Source organism: Balaenoptera physalus (genome assembly GCF_965194825.1).
Source record: "Balaenoptera physalus genome assembly, chromosome: 2".
In the NCBI taxonomy this organism is placed as follows: Eukaryota; Metazoa; Chordata; class Mammalia; order Artiodactyla; family Balaenopteridae; genus Balaenoptera; species Balaenoptera physalus.
Window position 1 is genome coordinate 155,275,044 of NC_138883.1, and position 26,701 is coordinate 155,301,744.

Consider the following 26,701-nt stretch of genomic DNA (forward strand, 5'->3'; position numbering starts at 1 on the left):
AGAACTCTCACGTTGTGCATGTTTTTAAGTCGACAAGAGCTTTGGAAAAGAATTCATAAAACCGTACCACAATGATGGTAACTGCTATACCCATTCTTTACAAGCACATACGCCTCTCAAGACCACTGGAAGACTTCTATTGTTATTGCAGGCACTCTTTCCCTAAGACAAGATACTTGACTACTCTTGAGCTCTGTCTTTTCCCCCTAAAATCCTCCATGACTTTTTCTAGAATCAGTGTAACTCACCATTCATCTGTTCTAGCTAGAGTGACCATACTTTTGCAGCTCCAAATTTTCATATCATCTGACTCGCAGGGTATTGGTGAGGGCTCTCAATTACAAAACTAACTAGAGCTAATTTAAGCAGAAAAGACATTTGTTGAAGGATATTTTTTAGCTCACGTATTTTCCAGGAAGGCCATGGAATCAAGCATGGAGACCATGCAGCCAGGAACAAATGCACACATTATCCTTCACGACTGGAGACCCTGCTATTGTTACTGCTGGTATACAAACCCACAGCTTACCCTGTGCCCAGGATTCTGCTGAGGGAGTCTTAAGGTGGCCTGGTAAATATTATTGCCTTTTCCCATCTGAGTTCTGAACAAATAAGACAAATAAGTGGTGAGAAATGGAATATTTCCTGCCATATCAGTAAACAAAGGATGTCACAGTCATCAGCGATTGCAGCCACAACCTATAGTGAGCTGGTGAGCCCTGAGGGAACTCAGGGAGGAAACAGAATACCTGCCTTCTAGCAGCCATCAGACTGCAGCCACTCCCTAAGGTGAGCCCTGAGGAAACTCAGGAGGTGAAAATACAGGACACTGGCTCCAGATAGCTAAGGTGCATATCAAAGGAATGATTTCAGTGTGCCCAGACTCTTGCATCTTCCCATACATAGAAAAGCACTAAATTCCTGAACTTGAGATATCTGGTTTTCTTTAATAACAAAAATCTTTTGACGTTCAGACTACCTGCCCTTTGTTGTAAAACTCAGATATCCTAGCTATCCCCCCACCCCACGCTTGCCTCCTCGGAGCAGTTTTCTCACGGTTACTTGAGATGCTGTCTCCCGGGCTTGAAGTCCTAAAAATTTCCACCGAATAAAACACAACTCACAACTTTTAGGTTGTGAATAATTTTTTTAGTCGGCAGTGGCAACTGGAGAACAAATATCTTTATTCCTAATGACAGCTAAGTTAAAATACTAAGGTTAGTATTAGAGTCAAATGAGCTTGGTAATTAAACCTCCGAATTGGGAAGATTTACCACCTCGCAGCCGTGTCATTGAACCAGGACAGGCCCCCCCCAACAGGGGTAGTCTCCCCAGGGTGAGGCCCACAGAAGTCACGGGACCTGTGGACAGGCTCAATTCCAAGAGGGAAGGAGGAACTCAGTCGGCTTGCCTACTTTATCCTTCACCAATTTAATAGTCAGAATAGACATTCCACCTCCCTAGGACAGAGGCAGTGAAGGAGCAGAGAGAAGCCAGAAGTGTGATATTAATCACACTTGGAAAGATACATGAGGAGCAGGAAATAGATGCCCCCCCCCCATCAATTATATGCACCGTACAACTGGTACTAACCACACTTTTTTTTTTTTTTTTTTTTGGTCCGTTTTTTTTGTGTTGGCTGCCCTGTGAGGCATGAGGGAATCTTAGCTCCCTAACCAGGGATCAAACCCACACCCCCTGCAGTGAATGCAGTGGAAGTGCGGAGTCTTAACCACTGGACCATCAGGGAAGTCCCGGAGCTACCACTCCTGCCAGAACAGATTCTGCGAGGTGCTTTCTTCTTTTCTCTTTCTTGAAAATCTAAGTGTCCTGCAGGAGCGTCTGATGCATAGCTTTTTTTTTTTTTTAACATCTTTATTGGAGTATAATTGCTTTACAATGGTGTGTTAGTTTCTGCTTTATAACAAAGTGAATCCGTTATACGTATGCATATATCCCCATATCCCCTCCCTCTTGCATCTCCCTCCCTCCCACCCTCCCTATCCCACCCCTCTAGGTGGTCACAAAGCACAGAGCTGATCTCCCTGATGCATAGCTTCTTGTCCTCTAGATGCCATAGAGTTTGCAAAAAGCACATTATTGGTTTCTAAATGTCTAGCTCTTAACTGGACTGGCCCATCTGAACACCTGTAGGCACCTGAAATCTAACACACCTACATAGATCTCAGTGTCCTCGTACCTCCTGCCTGCAAGTCTGACTCTCCTCCTGTATGTCTGTCTTGATTAGCTGACTCACCACCCACCCAGGCTTCCAAGCTGGAAACCTCAGAGTACTTTTTGGTTCCCCTGTTTCTTTTTTCTCCTTCACTCCTTCTCTTCAAGGGGTCGAGCTCTGTGGGTTCTGCCTCTGGTTGTCTTTCGCACGCACACGCGTTCCTTCTTTTCCTTTCCTCCTGTGCTGCTCGGGCTCAGCCTCTTCATCCTTCGACCAGACAATGCCAAAGGCCTCCCAGCTCTTTGGCTCCACCCTTAATTTTGCCCTTAAGTGACTTATTGGTCTAAACCAAAATCTGATCATATCTCAGATAAAGCCTCCTGTGATTCCCTCAGCAGTTAGTAGCCTTCACAATCCAAGCCTAACTTCCCTTCCAGCTATACCACCTGTCATTTTTCGCTATAATGAACTTTAACTAAAATTACCAATACTTATAGAGTATATATTGTGGGGATGAGGCATAGTCCCTGATCTCGGGAACTTAAATTCTAGTGGGAGGAGCTAGAAAGAAGTAGTAGCTTGCTGGGCGTTATTAAAGTATCACACATGGGGCACCTTAAACAACAGAAATGTATTTGTCACAGTTCTGGAGACTGAAAGTCCAAGATTATGGTGTCAGTAGGGCTGGTTTCTCTCCTTGGCTTGCAGACGGCCACTTTCTCCCTGTTTATTCACATGGTCTGTGCGTGTCTGTCCTAATCCCCTCTTTTTATAAGGACACCAGTCATATGGGAGTAGAGCCTACTTCACTGACCTCATTTAACCTGAATCACCTCTTTAAAGACTGCCTCCAAATGCAATTACATTCTGAGGCACTGGGGGTTAGGACTCCAGCATATGAATTATGGAGAGGGGAGACACAATTAAGCCTATAACACAAGGTAAATTACTGTTCTATAACGTGCCTCCGGGAGAAAGGCTGAGTAGAAAGCCTTCCGAGGGGAGGTGATAATGCTGTGAACAAGATCTCGGAGAATAAGTAGGCTTTCTCCAAGGGGAGAAATAAACACAAGTCATTCCAGGAAGAGGTAATGGCACGAGCAAAGATACAAAGCTGGGAAAGTTTATAATGTGCTTGGGAAACGTGGAGATGTTCTCTTTGAATGGAGTAGCAGATGGGTGGTTGGAAGTAGGGGACATTCAGACCCAGGGGGTAATAGCGGCAGCCACAATACTTGGCACTACATTTGGGGAAGAAACTGCAAACTCAGTGGGACAGCCTGAGCGATTTGATCGCATCAGCATCCATAGCCCATCCTACATAAAGGAGTTCTCTGTAGAGTCATTTACTTTGTTTATTTCGTTGTTAAATTACTGCCTGTCTCCTGCTGATGGGTTTGCAGAGAAATTCACAGATGTTGCTGTTATTTTCAACCTAGCCATGTTGGTTTTGAACAGTGACTGCTTTCATCTTTGTGAAGAAAATACCTGCTTGCACAGCATCCTTGGAAGGAGACTCTATAAGGCCAAAATCTTTTTGCTGGATGACTCAAGCTACTGACTGAAATCACATTTTGCTATGTACCTTGCCCTCCTTTCTGACTGATGGAGACACGTCAACTATGGGTAAATATGGTAGAATTTCTTCCATCTCCAGACAGAAACAACTCTTGAAACTAAGGCTATCATGTTTCTGTGCTTTCTTGTATTTCTGGGGTTTTTTTGGTTAAAAAAATGACACCTGATAATGTCACTTTTAAGTATTTTTCCAACTTGCACAAAGCTTTTTACTCAATAGAAATATCACCACAATACTATCAAAGATAACAGGCTTATTAATAAGTATTGGGGATTTTACTAATTTCTGGAATTTTTATCAATTGCATTATCTCTGCCTAAGGAAATCTAAGTATTAAAATGCTTTTTTCAATGATTAGTTGTAGAAAATTTTAGGATGAGTTGCTGATGTAATAGAATCATAACGATCATTTACTAAAAGCTTAAATAACTGAATCTCAAAGAATGGGAAGAGCAAGATAAAAGTTACTGTATATTTCAGGGACTTCCCTTGTGGTCCAGTGGTAAAGAATCCGCTTTCCAATGCAGGGGATGCGGGTTTGATCCCTGGTCGGGGAACTAAGAGCCTACATGCTACGGGGCAACTAAGCCCGCGTGCCACAAACTACAGAGCCCACGCGCCCTGGAGCCTGTGTGCCACAACTAGAGAAGAGATAACCCACACGCCACAACTAGAGAGAAGCCCTTGCACCTGCGTGCCGCAACTAAGACCCGATGCAGCCAAAAAATAAAAATAAATAAAATTTTAAAAATCATTAAAAAAAGTTATTGTATATTCCAAAATGCTTGAAAGAATTTTTAAGTCATTGAGAAACTGGAAAGCAGACGTCCCAAGTGATTTGAGTAGAATCACATGAAACAAATAACTTTCAGCTTATTTTCTTTTAGAGTCAGAAGGGAGCAGTGAAACTAAATCCATGGAGATTGATTTGGCCATCCCTAAATGAATTATAAGTTAGAATTTATGTTTCCTACAGAAGTTTAAAGATTTAATGGAGACATTTAAATTATAACCAGTTACTTCTATAGGCAGAGCCCATCATAATTGCTGAAATTATAGCTAGGAGATTAGCTAATGTCCTATCATATGGTACTAATCCTTTAATATTTTTTGGATAATATGGAAAATGAAACTTCAAAAATTTTAAGCTGCCTTTAATTGTTCAATTACTATAGGCATTTTATAAATGTAATTCTTATAATAGACTATTAGGTGGGTATTATTTCTCCCATTTTACATAAAGAAAAATTGAGGGCCAGAAATTAGACACAATTTGCCAAAATCCCATGGTTAGAAAATGAGTTTAGATGCAGCTTTGATACCAAGCCTGTGTTCTGATAACCTTCCAGGGTACACAATAAGCAAAGAATATTTGTTGAGTGAATGAATTTTTAGTAGAATTAAAAATATAAATAATAAGAAAAAATAAATAAAATTAAATTTACAAGGAGGCAGCTGAGTCCATCCTCTCACTGCGGATTTTAAAGCCTTTTTCCTGCTCCATCCTGCCTGCCTAATTATTTTATCATTTAAAGTCTTTGAGTATATTAGGTGGTTAAAATTTTAATGCCTTCTAAACATTCTTTCTTAGAAGCATCTTCTAAGTCTTAGAATCGGGAGGTGATGATTTCTGTAAAAATCAGTGATTTTGTTCAGAAAAACCACTGGTATCGAGGCTGGAAGCTTCAGGCTCAAACTCTAAGGTCTTGCCTCTTGCCTCTTGCCTCCCCTGTGTTCAAGCATTATTCAAAATTTCCACATTCACTTCTTACTCTTCCCAAGATTTGGGGGGAGCAGTTGTGTGGTTCAAGAGCAGACTGTGGTCTCCTTCTTTGTGTTCTACCCTGTGGCCTGAGATATTTTCTTATTGCTCCTGGTCTAAAGGGTTCAAGCATAATTGGCAGCTGTTTGAATCAACAAATCATCAAAAAGACTCTCGTGCTTGTGGAATAAGCAACCAGATTTCTTATTCTGATCTTTATGTTTCTCCATAGTCTAGTACCAACCTACCTCTCCAGATTTCTTCATTTCCATAAATGTCCTCTCCCCTACACTAGTTGACTAATTGTTTCTTGACCACGCCATGGACATCCCATGCTGCACTCTCGCTCAAACCAGTCCTCAGCCTGGAATCCTCCATCTACTCCTCTGCCTGTTCAGACCTTTGGACATCCAACTCAATCAAGTTCCACCTCTTCCCCGAGGAGTCACCCTAAAGCTAACAATCTTTTCTTTGTGCCATTTATTTAGTTTTTAGCATATGCTATTTCATAGTATTAACTTCTGCCCTTGGGTCTTTTCTTTCTCGTTTACATTTTAGTCTTGCAAGCTTGATTCCCCACCAACACTTAGATCATATTTTTAAAATGTACACACGTAGAAGAAACACTCAGATAAGTTGTTGATGTTGTGGATGATGATGAGAATGAGCGATTTGTCTTGATTTTTAGAGATAATGAACCAAAGATTGAACTTCAATGTAAAACACATTGTTGGTTTCAAACTTTATAGGATGACAACAATTTTCAACTGACCAGTCATCTCAGTGGAGTTGCTCTGTTACTGATTAGGGTTTAAATCATTATAAAGGGCGGAAGAGACCAGGTGTGGCAACTATGTGGCTTAGAGCTTAGCTCCCTAAGAACACTTTACTCAGGGCTAACCTCAATAATTTAGCATGGCATTTTTCCTCAGCTTGGATTTCCCCCCAAAAGCAGAACTAGAAATAAGAATTCTTATGGAAATAATTTACTTTGAGATGTGGTTTCAGAGGACAGCAGTGGGGAGTTGAGGAGAAAGCGAGAGGGAAGGTGGGGAAGGCAACCTATGGATGCCCCACGGTGCTGGTTACTGCTGTGGGCAACTGAGGCTCAGCCCTAAGGACCACCTGAACAATGGTGTAGAATGCTCCTGGGCGTTGCCTGTCCAAGACAGAAATGGAGTACTTAGTCACTGGCTCCCAGCCCAAGGTCAAGGGTTGTCCCAGCAATTTGCCCACTGGCAGAAGGGCCAACCCAGTCCCTGCAGACATCCCTCACGAAATGGGCAAAGATGTCCCTGGACAAAAGACAAAAGGTACACAAGGCGGCTGAAGTGAGGTCCTATCAGCCCTCACCTGTGCACAGGTGCTGCTGAGGCATTGGCCAGAGCAAAAGACGTGAGCAAGATGAGGCAGAGATGATGTCTGACACACAGGTTCTTTCCTAGTAAGCTCAGACACGACCTCAGAATCCTCTCAACCCAGTGTTCCAGGGGGCTACTGTTAGTTCATTGGGGATGGCATATGAAATAAACCATTGCGCCCTCTCCAGAATAGATGATCAAAAATAGCATGGGAGCAAGTTTTCCCATGTGCTTATATGAAAGCTACCAAACATGGTTGATTAATCTGGTCCTTAAGAACGTGTAGATTTCCTACGTGCGTTCTCACTGGAGTCAGTTCTTATCCTGGGAAGATAGAGAAACACTGCCCTCCTTACCTGGCACTGCCTTCCTCCCAGGTAAGGAAGCCAGGCCAAGGAAGGTGTTCTTGTTATGGAGATAGATGCTATTTGCAACTGAAGGTGTTGATGCCCCCAGGAGCCCCTTGATATATTTTCAGGGAGGCACTGAATGATAACCGTTTGAGAACATGAAACATCTGAATGAGTTTGAATAGTTTATAAGAATCAATAAAATATTTAGTTTAGTCAGTTCCAATATATATCAACTCCCCTTAGTCTTAGGAAATGTTTTTCCCCCAATTACACACTACAAGCATATGTGACTAATTCCTTGATCATATAAGAGAAATTATCCAGTTGATAAATATTGTCTGTGAATGATATGAGAAGAGAGAAGCAGATGAATAATAAAACTGATTATTCAGCATCACATCTGCTCTCCAAAAAGTAGTTAAGATGTACCATTGTACTTTAAATTATCATCGATGAGGTGTTTCATGGAGAGTTCCTCTCTGGGACTGTGTCTTAGGTAGTAAACATAAGAAAATATGCTAACAGATGACAAATTAATCAATAGCACAGCACTGAAGAAGAAAGCCTTTAATTGGAGACAGTTACATATTCAGCCACAGATGCTAATCTTGTAATTCTCAGAAAGTCTCAGGTCAATCACCCAATGTTTAAGACCCAGAGGAACAGTGTGGTTTGTGGCTGGACCTGCGTAATTGAGCGAAAAGTTGGATACATTTTTGTTTAACAGAATTATCCACGTTGGATTTCTACCAATGCCCAAGGTTACTTTCAGAGCATATTTGGCTTCCAGACCGAGTAATTGGGTAAAAAAGGGAGATGGTTTCTTACCATGGATTTGGGTTTGGAGGCTTAGAGCCAGTTTCTCTTTTAAGACGTGCAAACCTCCAATATACATTCAAATAAATGATAGCAAACCAGTCTTGGTGTGAGCTGAGAAAAACTTGCAAGTGGAGCCAATGGTTTCTGGTGGCAGAGTGTGGGAGATGTTAAAACAGCTTATGCAGCTGTTTCAGCTGTGATTCAATATGGCCTTTCTCTGACTTTATTGCAAAATTCTGAGGTAATTTGATGACTTCAGTGTAGAAAAACAGTACAGTTTAAAAATGCTTATGGGAAAGTGGAAAAAGGTGCAGAGGAAACAAGGACAGTCTTATTCATGGAGGAGACTCTTGCCAATGTGAGCTGCTCGGGGTTCTCAGGGATTATTGCTCTTATATAAATCAAAAGGCTCCATAAACTCCATTTATTAGAAGCACACACATTCTCAAGCTCGTTCACATATGTGCATCCCAGTTTAAATGTTTTATTATTTGATTCCCCATTAAATGATTATTCTTCATAAGACCTGTTAAGGATTAACTGGGCAATTCTAGGAGTTAAAGGTAGACATAAATGAAAGTCAGATCTCCTCATTTGCAGATGCTAATCAATTCTGCATAACTAAGCATTATCATGTGAAAATTGTCGGAAACTTCATAAAGCAGACATTTTTCATGCAGCTGTGATCAGTGAGTTTCACATAGTGGAGAAAAACACCATTTGCATATGCAAACCAGTACAGCTTGAACAATGTCTTAATTGTTGTTATTTAAATGAGGAGTAATTAATCAGCATTCATATAACATGCTAGCTTTCACTTAGTTAATTGTATAGATCCAAATTTCAAAATAAAAACCACACATCTTTGGCTCCCATTTGCCAAATTCAACATAAGCTGAGAAGTGTTAAAGAGAGAAGCTTGTCAGAGGGAATTCCCCTCTGGTAGGAACCATTCCTCTCTCACTATTGCTCTGGCTATATATCTTGAATAATCTTTTTTCTCTTTCTTTCTGAAATAAAACTAGAGAACTTAAAAAAATAAGATAAAAGTAACTATGAAGAGAAATCCAAAACACAAAAAGATAGCAATGGAACACAATTCAGAGTTCAAATTTCTGAACCAAGATTACTTGCACTGAGGTTGAATTGCCTTCCTCACTTGCAAGACAACTGGTTCTCCTTCCTTGCTCTGACACCCAGCTCCTTTGCCAAGAAGAGATTCTTGGCATGTCCCAAACTCAGTGCAGCCACTTGCCTCAGGTTACTGGCATTGCACAATTTTCCTTGATGGTTCTTTTTTTTTTTAAGATTTTTTTTTTTTTTATGTGGACCACTTTTAAAGTCTTTATTGAATTTGTTACAATATTGTTTCTGTTATATGCTTGGGTTTTTTTGGCCTTGGGGCATGTGGGATCTTAGCTCCCCGACTAGACCAGGGATCAAACCCACACTCCCTGCACTGGAAAGCGAAGTCTTAATCACTGGACCATCAGGGAAGTCCCTCCTTGATGGTTCTTGATGGTACTTCACCTAGGAATCGTCAAGGAAAGTGAGCAAACGCTATGGATTGGTTTCTTCACCTGCCTTCCTAGAGCGGAGGCTGGGATGCTAAAGATTACATCTCCTAGAACTCCCTTGCACTTAGGTTTTCTGGATGTGATGTAGGTCTGCGGAGCATAAACATTGGCTTGGGACTTGAATGTGATATAGACAACGACCCTCCTTTCTGTCTGTTTGGGTCCTAGCAGAGCTAGTGTGGTTCTGGGACCAGTGAGCGTGCAGGCAGCCTTCAATCCCTGGGCTGGCAGCCTCCTGACATCGGACTGTGGCAGAGGCAAGAGCTGCCAGATACTGCAGTGTAATTTAAAAGTTGTTCTTAGAAGTACAGCCCGGAGTTTGTTTCTGCAGCTTTCCTAATGATTCTGGAATGTGTTTAACAGCCCGTGATAAAGGCCTTTTCTTACTTAAACCCGCTAGCGTGGAGTCTATTCTCTGCAACTGAACTTTTACCCTGATAATAATTAGTATCAGTACTCCCAGAAAAGTGGGGAATTTGGAGACGGTGGTCTTATCTGGTTGGATTTGAAAGCAACAGGGATATCCTACCTAGAGAATATGAGCTATGTTTTTTACTCCTCCAGAAAGCTTAATGAAAAAAATACACGATGAGTTCAGGGTTTAACATCTATTTTTAAGAACCAGAGAACCAAGGAACGTCTACAGATACTCTAAAAACCTCTCGTGTCTTATAGCCACAGGCTGATGCAACTAGAAATCAGATGAGGTCTGCCTTCGTGGGTCTCTGAGTTACATCGAAGTTCCTCTCCGGCCTCATACTATCTTCTTTTGTGAAAGTAGGACAACATTGGGAGAGAGAGGATTGGAAGGAGGATATTTGGGCAGATTCCAAGCTTAAATGAAGCTTCCTCACCTGCAGAAGCAGATCCTCCTCCCCTGTTGCTTTATGTCACGCGAGCACCTGGGGTGGTGACCTAACGGGGGATTCCTGGTTTCTCTATTCTGACAATGCTAGAATCAGGCTCCCCAGCAAGACTCAGGGAGGGAGTTTCAAGCCTGACCTGGGAGGAGAAGTCTCACACACTTCAGGAATTGCAAGACTTGCTCATTATATCAGCAGAAACCAGGGGAGAAGGGGTGGGAGTGGATTCTAAATGGCATGACCCAGGAAGAAAGGAACGCCATTTTACATTAGGCTGAATTTATCAAACAGGGCACTTACTGGAGGTTCTGGATTCAGTGTGTGAGCTCGCATAGCTGAAAATGGTTCTCCATATTTGCTTGGAGGAATGACTGAAACGCAGACTCAGACGAAAGGGCTTTGAGACGCCAGAACGCCTTGGCTTAAGGCAGACGAAGGAATCAAAAGATTTACGGAGATAGAAATGCTGCAGTGGGTTTATTATGTTGAATGTGCTCACTCACCCCCTGTATTAGTTACCCTTTGCTACTGTAACATATCACCATGAACTTAGCGGTCGAAAACAACACAAAGGTATCTCATCGCAGTTCTGAAAGTCAGGGGTCCTAAAATCAAGGTGTTGGCAGGCTGTGTTTCCTCTGGAAGCCCCGGGGGTTGTGGGGGGGGGTGCACCGTGTTCTTACCTTTTCCACCGTATTCCTTGATTCACGGCTCCTTCCTCCACCTTAAGAGCCAGCAGGGTTGCATCTTCAAATCCGCCTCACACACACCCATATCTCTGCTCTCATCCTCACAGCTCCTTTCCTAACTCTGACTAGTCTGTTTCCCGCTTACAAGGACTCTTATGATTACATTGGGCCCACCTGACAATTCAGAATCACCTCCCCATCTCAAAATCCTTAACTTGATTACCCTTGCAAAGTCCCTCTTGCCAGGTGAGGTAACAGGTTCGCAGTCTGGGGATTCGGATGTGGACATCTTTGTTGGCAAAGATTCTGTCTACCATACTCCCTAACTATGTCCCCTAAGAGGAGCCAGAGGGTTTGTCCTTCCCCAAGGCATTGAGAAGTATGTACACGAGGGAAAGGTAAGTGTCTTTAAAAAGCGCTGAAGGTCAGGCCTCTGTAGGCTGGAGGTGGAAATGCTCTTCTGAAAAGGGCTCACTGCAATCTGCAGCAACAGATAGAGGCTAGAGGCAGCTCCTAACCGGCCAGAGCCAAGGGGGGCGTGGCTACCAGGTTTCCTGAGGAACCCAACAGCTTCCTGGGAAAGAACTCATCTTAAGAGATGAGAGTAAGGAACATAAGATCTAGAAACAAAACTAACCTCTGCTGGGAGATGGAGGGGCAGAGTTCTGTCACTCCGACTCGTTGCCCAGCCCGACTTCCATGAGTGCTCAGAAAAAAAGGGGGTGAAAATAAACATCAACAATTGATTGAAAAGCCAAAAGGAAACAATAAGGACTGGGAGAGGTTTTTGTTTGTTTTTAATTCAGGGAAATGTGATAAGAAAGGTAGTGCATCCACCGCTGGTGGCCCAGGCACTGGGGGCTGCCTCCATGGTGTCAGAACCAGCAGAGCTCCAGCTGTGGCAGGTGGAGGTCTCAGGGCCATCATGGTCACATTGATGGATTCAGGTGCTTAATCTGTAGCAGGAGATGGAAGACATCCTCTGAAGGCTCACAGAAGTAGGTACGGGGCAGACTTTCAGAAGGACTGAGATTACATTAGAGAAAAGATCATCCCCGGAGAAATATTACTAACACTGTGTGACATTGATCACTCTTCACGTGCCAGCCTGGACTAAGCCCTTTACATGCATTATATAATTGAATCGTTATTTTCTCAATTTGTGGGGAGGCGGTAAATGAGGCTTAGAAAAGTTAAGTGCTTTGCCTGATTACCCCCAACTGGGAAGTGATTATCCCTTGGTCCTTCTGTACAAAGTTGAACCATTTCACTGCATTCTACCTTATAAACGTTTCCCCCAGACCTGTACAGCTTATGGAAATCAAGTTACGCTCTACGTGGGAACTGAGGTTTGGGAAGGTGAGTAACTTGCCAGGAGTCCCATGGGCTTTTATGGAAGAACAGGGACCAGAATCGAGGTTTCTGACTTCCAGCCTACTGTTCTTCTGGCAATAACAGACTATTGGATTATAGACTCACATGTGAACAAAGCTTAGGAAATGAGATCAGCCTCGTCTACATGTGATAAAACAGACCACAGATACCCCCAGCCCTGTGACATCCGGTTATAAGTTTACCCTGAGATGAGAAGCAGCAAAGACCTGTATGTGATGTGTCCTCTGCTTTCCCATCCACCAGGCTCACACGTGTGACCCAGCAGCTGTGCCATGTGATACTCACCTGAGGGGGCTGATGCTCGCTCAGAGCTGCAAATATCCATGTGCGTAAGTCTGACAATATCATACTGAAAAAAACACAAGTAGGTTAAAGATGAATCCATACAACATGATATAACATATAACATTGAAAAATGTAAAGCAACGCTATGTAGCTCTAAGAATCTGTGCATCTATAATTTAAGTATAAAGAAATGCCTAGAGATGAAAACCCTCACCTCAAAGAGGGTGGTTCTCTTGGGTGGAAGCTGATTGCAGGAATGGAAGCATAAAGGGACAAGATGGATAGAGCAGTGCCTTGAAATCATGGCTGCAAATCTGATGAAGCGTTTGGCTTTTTCTAGACTATTTTATCCAGGGTTCCAAGAGCCATTTTCAGTGTTGGGACCAGTAGGGGTGGGGAGAGGGGAGGAAAATCTTGGCCGTGACCCAGCTATGTCTAGAAAAACGGGAAATTTGCCCTGACAGTTTTTTCCTCTATTGTGCAAGGCAGGGCCAAGTGATGTCATTGGGACACGCAGATGTCTCTGACCTCTTCTTTGACTAGTGCCAAGAAAAATGATCTTTGCAATCGAGTGACGTTCCTTCCCCCAACCCAGATTCAGCCCTCTACCATTTCTATGCCTGTGGTCACAGGCCAGATTCCTGGAAACTCAAGAAACCTTTTTATTTAGAGAAATTGTGTCCTGTTGATTTCAGCAGTAAAATGGAATGCTGGCTTATCTCCAGGATATTATAAAGGCTGGTTTGCATCTCACTTCTGTTACCAGGGGGCACATACACACACATAGCAAATTAATTAATTCCTCCTTACCTTTTTTTTTTTTTTAATTCAGACTTACACCACTAAAGATGGCTCTTAGCTTTTTTTTTTTAAATTAATTAATTAATTAATTTATGGCTGTGTTGGGTCTTCGTTTCTGTGCGAGGGCTTTCTCTAGTTGCGGCAAGCGGGGGCCACTCTTCATCGCGGTGCGCGGGCCTCTCACTGTCGCGGCCTCTCTTGTTGCGGAGCACAAGCTCCAGACGCGCAGGCTCAGTAGTCGTGGCGCACGGGCCCAGTTGCTCCGCGGCATGTGGGATCTTCCCAGACCAGGGCTCGAACCCGTGTCCCCTGCATTGGCAGGCGGATTCTTAACCACTGCGCCACCAGGGAAGTCCCCTTCCTTACCTTTTTAAACTCATTTGTTTATTCATTCATTTAAGGAGCAAATATTTGTTGAGTAACTACTCAGAGACCACAGAAACAGAGATTAAAGACACAGCTCCTGCCCTGTAGGTCAGTATAGACAACAGAGATGCCAAAGTAGGGACCAGACAGCTATAGCTCAACATTGTGCCACCATGGAGATAAGAAGAGAGGAAGATGGGAGCCCAAGAAGGATCACCTGACATAGGAGGGCTGTTCTGGGAAAGTTTCAGAAAAAGGGCCACATGAGATGAGTCTGAAGGAGGAGTGGGAGTTAGCCAGATGGAACACAGCAGCAGCAATTTTTGATAGAGCAGCAGGTGGGAAGCCAAAGGGCTGGGAGAGAGCAAGGTGCATTCTGGGAACTGCCAGAGCCAGGTCTCAGCCAGGATGATGTGGGATGGGTCCTAATCAGGACCATGCTTGTCCTTAATTCCCCCAGGGAAGCATGCATACAACAAAAGCTCCTGTATATGTAACATAACATGTATGTTACATGCCGGGCATTGTACTTGCAGTTTACACATATTCATGTTAAATTTCTACAGAACTCCATTTTATAGGCAAGGAAGTGGTTTAGACAAGATTTGGCCCTGATTTGCCTGCCTTCCCATATCTGCTCTTTACCCTTTTGCCACACGGGATTGTAAGGTCCACCCTGCCTACCGCACAGATACCGTGACGATCAGATGATACATGGTGGGTGAAAACACTTGGAGAACTAGAACTATACAAACCTTTAAGAAGAAAACTAGGATTGGTAATAATGCACTGATAATTCACACTGTTTCCAGCTGGTTTGAGGCCAGGGGTCTGAGGTAATAGAGAAAGGAAAGAGGCAGCTTCCATTAAAGTACATCTTCTTAAATGTCCCCAAAGCAGAGGCTGCCTCTACTTTCATGCAAAATCATCTCTAGAGGATTTATTAGTTTGTGAGCTTTATCTTGGGGCATTCAAGCTAGTGTGATTTCCCATCTGGGCTTATTGTGTAGCAGTACTGACATCACCCGTAGTGAGGGGCAGGGGTGGAAATCTCAGGAATTGGAAGGGTGATTGGACACAGCACCTTCTGAATTCATATTAATAAAATGAGGTTTTCAAATGAAACCCAGGGTTGGGAAGAAATGGATATTGTTTCAGCATAACATGGCCAGGAACTTACACTGGGAGCAAGACCGGCTTCGTAATTTGCAAGGTCTGATGCAAAATAAAAAATGCAGGATCCCTTGTTCCAAAATTATTTGAATTTCAAGATAGAGACAGGAGAACATTCCATCACGTGTTGTCCTTCTGAGCCTGGGGTCCATGAAGCCATTCCCATTATAAATTATCAATTTCCCTCATAATCTGGTGAAGGGTGTTGGTAGACACTTATCCTTGTAGTGAAAATGATTTGTTTGGAGGCAGTTAGGATGGGCCAGTGAAAAACAAGAAGAAAAGGGGCAACCTGTATGGGAATTTGAGAAACCTCACTCCCTCATTCTTCTTCTTTACTTTCAGGTTGCAAATTTTCCCTTCCCTCTACTAAGTGTCTATGTTACCAGCCCCTTTGTTAATCCATTCCAATGACACACAGCTTTTATTGGAAGAACTTCCTAATGGCTAAACTAGATTAGTGCCACTGCAACAGAAGGTGAATCCTTTTTGCCTGGTTCTTAGAGGAAATCAAATAGCTATGTATTCTGTGCTTAGCTTTCAAAGTGTTCATAATCTGAACTTACCTTTCCCAATTTCCAGTTCTTGCAGGTGTGCATTTTGTCCCCCCGCCCAGGTGATTATGACTCTGTTTGAATTTGTTTTTTTAATGCAACTTTGGTTTTCGTGCACTATGCTTACCATGGGGGTGAGAAAACCATCCTCCCCACTAGGCTTCTCACACCCACCCACCCCCTTTACCGACCCAACACTTACCCAACCCAAAATTTATTATTTTCTGGGTGAATATGATCGCTCTGGTAACACAGTGAATTAGTTCAGTATGGTATCCATCCAACCCGTAGTTATTCGGCATTATTAAATGTCAGGAGCTGTGCTAGGTGTTATATAAGAAGTGATGAACAAAGGACGTTTGAAACTTACATTCTATTGATGGCGACAGACGTAAAACAAATAGTCACAGGAATAAACATATAATGAAAATATACAGTAAGTGCAATGAGGAAAAAGAACAAAGTGCTGTGAACAAAAGTCAGTTGATACTTTGACTGCATGGTCTACGAAGCCCATTATTTATAGGAGATAATTTAGCCAAGACTTAAAAATAAGAAGGAACTAGCTAGGCAAAAATCTGGCATGGGAATAAAGAGTGGTCCAGGCAAAGTGTGATGATCCCAAGGTACAAATTTATTTTGTGAATCTGAGGATCTGAAAGAAAGTTAGAATGGCCAAAGCACTGAGAATTGGGGATCAAATTTAGAGAGGCAAGTAGGGTCCAGAGAACATAGGTGGAAACAATAGGATGTATGGGTGCTGAGTAATCAAAATAGTGGACTGTGCCGGTCATTAAGCTAATGTTTCTTAGCTCCAAAGCCACCCTTACACACTTGATTTTTTTTTTTTTTTAATGCTAAGATGGAGACTCTTCAAAACCATATTTCTGCTTTGTCAGCTCCCAACCTGTTAGGCTCTGGCAAAAGGAGACATTAAAGGAATATTGGAAAGCTGGAGGGTAAGAAGAGACCTGTTCCTTCTTGTTCCTGCCAGCATTAATTTAGCAAAGGTTCTACATCTAGTTTGCGACAGTGAATTTCAGTTTGCAGTTTTCCTAACAATCTCAGATTCAGCTTCATTTCCACCTCACCCCCAGCCTGAGATACCAGCAACAGCTAGCTGGGGACTCCTCCTTAGAGGCCTAAGTCTGCTCCATGGAATATCCCATCCAAGTGTCTCATAATCTGAAACTTTTAGTAATTCCAACCATATCCTTGTACTTAGCCCTAGAGCAGTAGCTGTTTCCTTCACTTACAATCTTTGTGATGTCTCTGTGTTTCCTTTCCAGATTATCTAACATTTGGTTAATATTTTTCATATTAAATTCTTTCTGTTAAAATAACTAATGTGGTTTCTGTCTTTTGACTAGATCCTAACTGACACAGATGAAGTTAGGAAAAGGAGACAAGAATGATTTTCATCTTTCTAACTTAAGCTGGGTGAATGAAAATGCCATTTATTATGATGGGAAGACTTGCATAAGAAAACTTTGATATGTGGGAAAAGCAAAGGTTCAGTTTTGGACATATGAAGTGTGAAATGCCTAGGAGACATCTAAGTGAACATGTCACATTAGCAGGTGAATAGACAAATTTAAATCCTGGATGTATGGCTGGTAGAAGCAGATGAACCTACATGGGAGACAGAAAGTTTGGAGAAAAACCAGGAAATTGTTATGGTCTGGAAGCCAAGAGAACAAGGTGTTATGAGAAAAAGATTAACAGAATAGATTTGGGAACCCAGAAATAAACTCTCACATTTATGGTAAGTTGGTTTTTAACAAGATTGCCAAAACTATTAACTCAATGGGGAAATAATAGGCTTTTCAACAAATAATGATGGGACTACTGGATATTTACCTGCAAAAAAATGGAGTTGGACCTCTATCTCACACCATATATACTAATTAACTCAAAATGGACCTAAATGCAAGAGTTAAGACTTAAAACTCTTAGAAGAAAACACAGGAGTAAATCTTTGTGACTTTGGATTAGACAATGGTTTCTTAAATATGACACCAAAAGTATAGGCAACAAAAGAAAAAAATAAATTGAACTTCATCAGAATTAACAACTTTTGTATTTGAAAGGACACCATGAGGAAAGTGAGAAAATAACCCACATACTGGAAGAAAATATTTGCAAGTCATATATCTATTAAGGACTTGTATCTAGAATATATAAATAACACAACTCAATCATAAAAAGACAAGTAACTCACTTTAAGAAATGGGCAAAGGATTTCAATAGACATTTCTCCAAAGTAGATCTAAACTTGACCTATAAATGCATGAAAAATGCTTATTCATCATCAGGGAAATGCCAATTCAAAACCACAATGACATAAACCTTCATATCCACGAGGATGGCTATAACCAAAAAGATGGAAAATGACAAGTGCTGGTGAGGATGTGGAGAAACTGGAACCTTTATTCATTGCCAGTGGGAACGTAAAATGGTACAACCACTTTGGAAAACAGTCTGGCAGTTCCTCAAAAGATAAAACATAGAGTTAGCATTTGACCCAGTAATTCCACGCCTAGGTATATACCCAGTAGAAATGAAAAGATAAATAAAACATGGTATGTCCACTCAATGGAATATTATCTGGCTATAAAAAGGAATGAAATACTGATATAAGCTACAGCATGGATAAACTTTGAAATCATGCTATGCGAAAGAAGCTAGTCACAAAAGATCACATATTGTATAATTTTATTTAAATGACCTGTCTGGAATAGATAAATCTATGGAGACAGGAAGTAGATTATTGGCTGCCTCAGGTTGGGAGGAGGGCTGGGGAGATTAGGGGGTGATGGCTAGAGTATAGGATTTCTTTTTGGGGTGACAAAAGTGTTTTAAAACTTGTGGTGATGGTTGCACAGATCTGTAAATATTCTAAAGAACATTGAATTATATGCTTTAAATGAACTATTTGTATGGTATGTAAATTGTATCTCAATAAAGCTGTTACAAAAATCAATATTCTCGCAGCAAAAAATAAATAAAAGATGGGATGGTGAATTGCAGAAAATGCTGCTCAAAGGGTAGAAAATAGTCAACATCTTTGGTAACCTGGAAGACAGTGGCCACTGGGACAACAGCAGGCTCAGTGAAGTGACAGACATGAAAATCAGTTTGGGGTAAACGGAAGAGTGAGGAAGTGGAAACAGTTTGTGGAAAGAGACTATTTCAAGTGGTTTTTCTGTGAAAAGGGTCAAAGAGATGCTTAACATCTGGAAGGAGCTATAAGGTCAAGAGTTTATTTTTCATTTTGTCTTTAAGATGAGAGATACTAGAACATGTTTTCATACTGATGGAAGTGACCTGGTTGAGAGAGAAGTTGATGATGCAAGAGAAAGGGGATAAAGGACATAAAGGATTGAAGTCTGTAAGGGATAAGGCTAGAGGGATCCAGGCCACAAGCAAAGAGGTTGCCAGTGATAAAAGGAGGGTGCTTCTTTCATGTTAACAGAAGGGAAGAAAGGAAAGTTCAGCTCAATTGCAAATAGGTTTATAGATTTGGCGATGGGGATGTGAGGGAGTTCCTGAAGTATGAGGCGAGTCATGCAAAAGTGAGAGCATTAGGGAGAAGGCACGGAGGGATGGTCCGTGTATGGTTTGAGGAGAGAGGAAAAGGTATGAACCCATTCTTGGGGGAAGCTGGTAGAGCAAGCTCACAAGAGACGCCTCTTAGGGTTCCCACGCCATGATGAGCGTTTATTTGAGATTATGATCATGAGTTCAAAATGAGGCCAGTTGAACCTGGCCAGACCCCAAATGTTGGTGTGGGTTGAAAAGTTGGTGAAAATAATGATTTGGACTTGCCTAAGGTCATTTTCACTTCGTTTCATTATTTCCTCACCAAAAACGAAAAGTAAAGGAGACTTTTTAAAAGATAAACATTTTTTTAACGGGGAAAGTGATCATAGCTCCCTGGGGTTTCACAGAGATGAACTCAAGATTCAGGGGTACCCAGGAATCAAGATCCTCCAGGTAAGAGAATCCTTTCTCCCTTCTTTGGACTTGGAGAGACAGGTGGGGAGTGGTGGTGATGTCAGCCCATGTCACTGGGACCCAGATTCTGGGTTCTGAGCTCATAATTCCTTGCTGGGTCCAGTTACAAAACCAAGTTCTCCCATGTTTTATTTCTTGCCTCACCTTTGGGTCTACTTAATGGCATTAGATATGTCCCTACTGAAGTCCGGTCATGTGAATTTCTTCAGAAACACTCAGATGCCTAAGGACGACAGTGAGGGGAGAGAATGATCACCAGGCTGACCTCTGTTGTTTTACTTTAAAAACACTTTAGCATAAACAGTAAGATGCATGTGCGTGTTCGTTGAAGCTACACTCTAGGACCGAGTTTCTCAAATGGAATCCTGTGGGTGTGTTTAGCTAGTGATTTTGTGAGAGATGGTGAATGCAGCAGTAACCACCATTCTCTGAACTTGGCATGCCATTGAATGCTGGTGTTCCTAGTGACCTAGCAGCCCTGGAAGAATTTCCTTCAGCCCTATTGTACGGCAGTAACAGTGGGGTTGTGTTTATTCGCCTGCGTCCATTCTTATTTTCTATGCAAATTGGAGAGGCTGTTGATAATTGGTTAGTGCCATATTGCATGTAGTGGAGGACCCTAAACTGGAGATATCAGCCTCTCCCTCAGGAATCACCTCCCCTACTCCCGATTGATGTACTGGAGCAAACAAATTGTACCCAGTGTAGAAACAGGAAATTGGATGGACTTTTCACTGCGAAGAAGGAATTGTTATGCGTTGCCACCCAGCTTCCCCTCCTGCCATCTTGCTGTTGTAAACACTGTGAGATGTGGATTATGCGGGTTAGAAGAGAATTTTATTGTGACGTTTTCGTATTTTTTGCAATTTTGGTTCAGCTTTTCATCATGCACCCTGTGCTATAATTTATTGCGTGTATATTTTCAAACAACACGTCTGAGGTATCATGTGGTGATTTTTTGAAAATGACATGTGAGATGGAAGAGATTTCCAGATCTAGACCTACACAATTCCGATGAAGTGATGAAGTGATGAATTACAATCTTCTGAGTCATTTCATCGCATCAAAGGGCACAGAGGAAGTCTGTCTGTCCGTGTGTACAATGAAAACTGCTTATCAATGGATTTTACAGGTCATCCAAGGTGTCCCGGCCCATTTTGTGTTCTCTGTGGCAAAGAACTGATGAAGGCAGAAATGACTCCGGTAAAATTGAAAAATACTTTATGTGAAATCTGAAAAGCAAAGGTACTATTTAAACAGCCTTCAGAATCTCAAAACAAGCAGTGTAAGACATTCATGAAGAAGAATCTCTTTCAGTAAGATGGCTCAGGAAGCCGTTTTTTAGAAGCAGAACTTAATGCCTCCAAAAGGATGAATTATGCCTTTGCTGAGAACCAGCACATAAAATTATACTGAGTTAAATGCTAGGACAATTTACAGTGTAAGAAATGGAAAAGCTTCCAATCTCAGACAGTATGAGCGGTTGACATATTGGTGACAAGCTACTGGATGCTGAAAAGGTTTTGTATAATAAACTGATGAAAACAACATCTTCATCTAGCTTGACACCAACTGTGTCATTCATAAGGTTTGTAAATAATGATGAAATTCAGAAAACCTTGTCCGCTACAAAAACCTGCTCAAAACAAGCCAAGGCCAGGATATATTTTCTGTTTTGTCTTCATGTCTTGAAGCAAAGCATCTAATTTGGAAGAATTGTGTTAGAGTCTGTACTGAAAGTACCTTATTCATGGTTCACCCTGTGAGAGGTTTCCCTCTTTAGGAAAACAAGAATACCCTGACATCTTCATAACACATTGATTTGTTGGTAAACAGGTGCTTGGGTCAAAAACTACTGGAGGGGAAATGGAAAAAGTTTTGGATGATGATACAAATATGATTAGTTTGATTAAGCAAAGATCAATTCAATTGGAGATTTTTTTAAAAAAATGAGTGAAAACTCCAATAAAGAATGTATCTCCTACAAACAGAAATTTCACTAGTGTGTTTTAGGGGTAACCTGAAGAATACGGAAGACCAGATTTTGCAGAATGCTTCGAAGATGAAGGATGGCTACTGACACTCGCCAAATTGGAAGATGTTTTTCACCACGTGAATCAGCTGAACAAGTCTTCGAAAAACCCTGGAGATAATGTTTTCACTCCAAATTTTGGGATTTAGAAGAAAACTGAATTTTTGGAAAAATAATGTTGTAAAAGAAAATCTTGAGATGTTTTCCTTGCTCCTTGGGCCTAAGGCTATCAACAAATGTCCATCTTGCTGAAAAGGACCTGGAAGAATGAAGAATAAAATTGACCCCTATTCTCCCTGTCTTAAACACAAGTGCATGACCAGGCGAGGGAGCATTTCTCTAACTCTTGCTGGGGTGAGGACACAGTTCTGAGGGAAGAAAGAATTCTGTGCATTGCAGCCCGATTGCATATTCTAGGTGAGGTTTCCTGATCTCTCCTTTTCTGTGTAAGAAGCGTGTCACAGGGAAACAATGGATATTTTGCTGCAGTTTTCAACTCCTCACGTAGAAGAGCAAGCTTTGTTTTGTATCACAAGCACCAAGGGCAAAAAATCATTGCATTTCAGTTGAAAATGAAATTTGATTCGGCTCAGAATTGAATTTTCATGCAGCACCGAACAAACACAGGTTTCACTTTAAAGAAGTAAATTTCATTCTTTATTTTCAGTTTCAAAAATAACACTTTGTAAATGCATGTATAGGCCTAACAAAGAGACGAAAAAATCAACACATAACTTTGTAACTGCTGGGTCTGTATTTGAGCTTGACTGTATCACTCAGTATGAAAGTCTTTTTTTCAAAGTGTTACCTCAAATCATTTCTTAGCTATACTTTTTTTATAAATTTATTTTATTTATTTATATTTATTTTTGGCTGTGTTGGGTCTTCGTTTCTGTGCGAGGGCTTTCTCCAGTTGCGGCGAGCGGGGGCCACTCTTCATCGCGGTGCGCGAGCCTCTCATTATCGCGGCCTCTCTTGTTGCGGAGCACAGGTTCCAGATGCGCAGGCTCAGCAGCTGTGGCTCACGGGTCCAGCCGCTCCGCGGCATGTGGGATCCTCCCAGACCAGGGCTCGAACCTGTGTCCCCTGCATTGGCAGGCAGATTTCCAACCACTGCGCCACCAGGGAAACCCTTGAGCTATACTTTTTGTTCCTATTGCTTTGGTTTGTGGTTTCAGAAGCTTTGCTATTTATTGTTTGTCAATAAATGTTCATGCTGTAGATAACCTTTACTAAAGTAAATTGATAATCTTGGAATAAAATCTATTGAACCATCAAATTGAGAAAAATTAAATTCTATTTTGGATTAATTCATTAGATTTGCTTTATGAGGGTTTAATTTTTTTTGAAAAGGAAAGGAAGAGCTTCATTTTGAGAAAGGTTCAAAACTAAGCATAACTTGTGTGTCTTGCCTTTTTTTCCAGCAAAGATTGGTTAAAAAGTCATTTTTAGTTTTAAACAAGGGAAACAAATTTCCATGTGCATGTACCATATGACACGTATATCATACCTCTTTCACATCTTGTATCCTGGAAATCATTTAAAGGGTTCCTCCAGATTCAAAAGATTGACACAGTCTGCTCTGGGGGGGGGGGGGTAGTCAGTTGTCATCTTAGAAATTCACCTTTCAGAGGTGTCAGAAAGGCCACATTTCATAACATTAATACCACAAGGAATTTCACTCTTTTTAATCCCTGATCAACACTAGGCTTTTTCTCTAATTAGCATAATAAATGTTAAGGACACATTTTTATGTGTAATTTTAGAGGCTTATGAATGAACATCATTGTTGGAAATGGGCTCTCAGTGGTGAGATCAGTGGTATTCAAGATATATGGTTGGCCTAAAATATTTTGGAGACATCACGAACACTTACAGGGGCGAAATATATATCTAAGTGGACCTGGGTCTAGACATTGGTCAAAGGTTTTCAGATTGTGTGACAAACGTAAGGGTGACAGAATCCTGTTTCTGCAATGTTTTGTCTGCATCAAGTTAGTTTCATGCAAGATGGGGACAGACCTTTAAAAGGTCAGAGAGCTGAACTTACAAAACTCTTCCCACCTGCTTGCTAATAAGTGATTGTATACAAAATGTCCACATGTGCCGAGGTCTTTGATCTGTGACCTGATTTTATTATAACCAAGTGGTAGATTTGGGAGGAAGTAGCCAACACTCACCCACTTCAAACTTTCCCTACTACTGTTATCTATCAAAAATAACCAACAATTTTGCACGGTTAAGTTTAGGTGAACATGGCTCTCTATTTGCAAGAGTTGAGCTCATCAACGGATGGTGTTTTGCAAGGTCAGTGGGGCGTAGGAAGAAAGGGCCATGAGATTTGAAGTGTTAGCAATGGGACTGATTGTGCTATGGATCTAGAGAATATAAATTATAGGAGGGATTGGAAGCCAGGACGGTGCTTACCTGCTGAGAAAATACGGTGGAATCAGGTGATTGATAAGGAGAAAAAATTGGTGCCATGTTCTCTTTAATGCTTTTCCCATTTGGAAAAAAAAAAGAATTTCAGTAGTGTGACCCCAGATTAAACCTCAAGAATGTCCTAAATAAAGGGACCCGACTTTTGATGTAATCCTTTCCTGTTCATTATGGTAACTTGCTTATCCATCCTGCAAATAGGGATTCTCTGAAAAGAAATTGTAATCTAAGGCCCATTTTTTTCCTTCATGGTTCCTTTTCTTCCATGCATAGATGGGAAGTACTAAGTGAATACAAAGATGTTTAGCAGAACTTTTTAGAAAATAAAATTTGAAATTTGAGATTTGCTATAAAAATTAATCATAGGAAAGTTTCCATGGAAATGAATTTTGGGTTAACTATTTTATTTTACATTGAAAATGGAAATCCACACAGCTTATCGTCCACATTAATGTGACTTTATTATTCCAATCTTTTCATTTACATAATTTTGCTATTCCGGGAAACTCTCACTCAGAAAAATAAAAGTTGAAATAAACTTATTGCTCATTTCAAGAATTTCCATAGACTACTCTTAGAAAACATCGGACTACAGTTTATACCCCAAGACTATTTGAACCTCTTGCCTGGAAATTTTTGCATTGCTATAATCTCCAATCCTGGACTATCATATCTTGGTTTTTGCCTACTCCTAATTAAGCCCCACATTGAAAGATCTACCTTCATTCAGACTTCAAAATCTCAGAAATGTCCCAAGTGCCTCTTCTGAGATGCTAAGACTGTAGTAAGAATAAATATAAGTATAAACATTTACATTAATGTTCACTTTTTTACATCAGATTATCATTTTCCTCTTTGTAAAACCGTAAGCTTTTACTGGCCATTAGTAACCATTGTGGCTGAGCACTTTATAAGCACTGAGTTCTCAAAACATTATGTGATAGGTACTATTAATATACCCATTTCACAGAATGGGAAGATGAGGCTTAAAAGGATCAAATATCTAAAATAGATAACCAACAAGGACCTACTGTATAGCACAGGGAATGCTGCTCAATATTCTGTATTAACCTAAATGGAAAAAGAATTTGAAAAAGAATAGATACATGTATATATATAACTGAATCACTTTGCTGTACACCTGAAACTAACATGACAATGAAAATCAACTATACTCCAATATAAAATAAAAGTTAAAAAAAAAAAGATCAAATATCCATTCATCTGGTGATGGGCACTTAGGTTGCTTCCATATTTTGGCTCTTGTGAATAATGCTGCTGTGAACATTGGGGTACAAGCATCTTTTTGAATTAGTGTTTTCGTTTTCTTTGGCTATATACCCGGGAGTGGAATTGCTGGGTCATATGGTAGTTTTATTTTTAGTTTTTTGAGGAACCTCCGTACTGTTTTCCATAGTGGCTACACCAATTTACATCCCCACCAACAGTGTAGGAGGGTTTCCTTTTCTCCACATCCTCACCAGCATTCATTATTTGTAGTCTTTCTGATGATGGCCATTCTGGCAGGTGTGAGGCAATGTCTCACAGTAGTTTAGATTTGTATTTCTCCGATGATTAGTGATGCTGAACATTTTTTCATATGCCTGTTGGCCATCTATACATCTTCTTTGGGAAAATGTCTATTCAGCTCTATTTTTAAATTGGGTTCTTTGTTTTTTTGATACTGAGTTGTATGAGCTATTTATAAAATTTAGCTATTAACCCCTTATTGGTCATATCATTTGCAAATATTTTTTCCCGTTCAGTAGGTAGTCTTTTCCTTTTGTTGATAGTTTCCTTTGATGCAGATAAATGGATAAAGAAGATGTGATACAATGGAATATTACTCAGCCATCACAAAGAATGAAATGGCTGAGTAATATTTGCAAAAACGTAGATGAACCTAGAGAGTATTATACTTATTGAAATAAGTCAAACAGAGAAAGACAAATACTCTAAGTTATCACTTATATGTGAAGTCTAAAAAATAAAACAAACACATGTATATAACAGAACAGAAACAGACTCACAGATTTAGAGAACAAACTAGTCGTTACCAGTAGGGAGAAGGAAGCGGGGAGCAGCGAGATAGGGGTATGGAATTAAGAGACACAACTACTGTGTATAAAAGAAATAAGCAACATGGATATATTGTACAGCACAGGGAACTATAGCTATTATTTGGTAATAACTTTAAATGGAGTATAATCTATGCAAATATTGAATCACTATGTTATATACCTGAAACTATACTGTAAATCAACTATACCTCAATATTAAAAAAGAAATATTTTTTTAAAAAGGATCAAATAATTTCCCTAAGGTTATACAACTAAGAAGGAGAAGGGCTAGGATCTGAACCCTGGTGGTTTATCCTTAGCGCCTACCTTTGAAACCACTAAAGTCTTCTTTCTAATCCTTTAAGACATGGATGGTTATCAACCATGGGAGGTACATTTT

General features: G+C 40.8%; 1 long non-coding RNA gene across 1 annotated transcript; it reads right to left on the reverse strand.

The window, feature by feature from the left end:
• Positions 1-2,151: 2,151 nt before the first annotated feature.
• Positions 2,152-26,701, reverse strand: LOC309655428. The gene is made up of 3 exons (XR_014260836.1): positions 26,629-26,701; positions 12,860-12,923; positions 2,152-12,135 (listed from the first exon to the last, which is right to left on the reverse strand). It is a non-coding gene; the product is annotated as an uncharacterized lncRNA (long non-coding RNA).